Here is a 783-nt window from a genome sequence, read left to right as displayed (position 1 = left end):
GTACTAGGGGAATAAATTTAATATCCGGGTATTCCTTAGTCCTCTTTTATAATTAGTATTTATAGTGAGGAATAAAGGGATGGATTATTTTATAAATTAGAAATAAAGATATTATAGTAATAGAACGGAAATTTATAGGGATCTTAAAAGTATTAGGCTTAGTCGAAAGTAGCTCTAAAGGTACTTATATTTTAATAAATTAAGGGGAGGGTATATTGGAGCCTACGGGTATAAACCTTATACTATTTATAATTCTTAAAAGGCTAGAAATACCCTATAACGGCGCCCTTCTTTTTTAATATTTCTTTTAATAAATATTTCCGGACTTTCTTAAGAATAATAGATTTAATAGGGGTATTATTATATAATAAACTATTAGGGCCGATATTAAATACTACGGCGTTCGAAATAGCGCTGCTCTTTAAATTATTAAGGAGGGTTATAATTTTTATTACTTTAGAAGTAAGCATTTTTTTAGTGGCGCTAAGAGGTTTCTTATAAAGTATAGTATAGTAGTAGTAATACTAAATTAGGTTAAATACGAATATAAAGCGGCGGCGGATTCGGTAATAAAATAAATATAATATAATAGGAGTAGTAGCGTAGTATAAAGAAGAAAGAAGGGAAGGAAGGAGGAAGGCGGGTTAAAGTTTCCTTTATAGAAAATCTAAGCGGCCCGGAATAATATAATTGAAGAAAGATAGGATAAAAGGCTACCGACTGTAGGGAGATTATAATAAGAAAGACGGAGGTAGGATAGCGACGGGCCGGAGCCAGAACGGT

Source organism: Neurospora hispaniola (assembly GCF_033458365.1).
Source record: "Neurospora hispaniola strain FGSC 10403 chromosome Unknown B0T23scaffold_15, whole genome shotgun sequence".
Classification (NCBI taxonomy): domain Eukaryota; kingdom Fungi; phylum Ascomycota; class Sordariomycetes; order Sordariales; family Sordariaceae; genus Neurospora; species Neurospora hispaniola.
Note: the sequence above shows the minus strand (reverse complement) of the source record.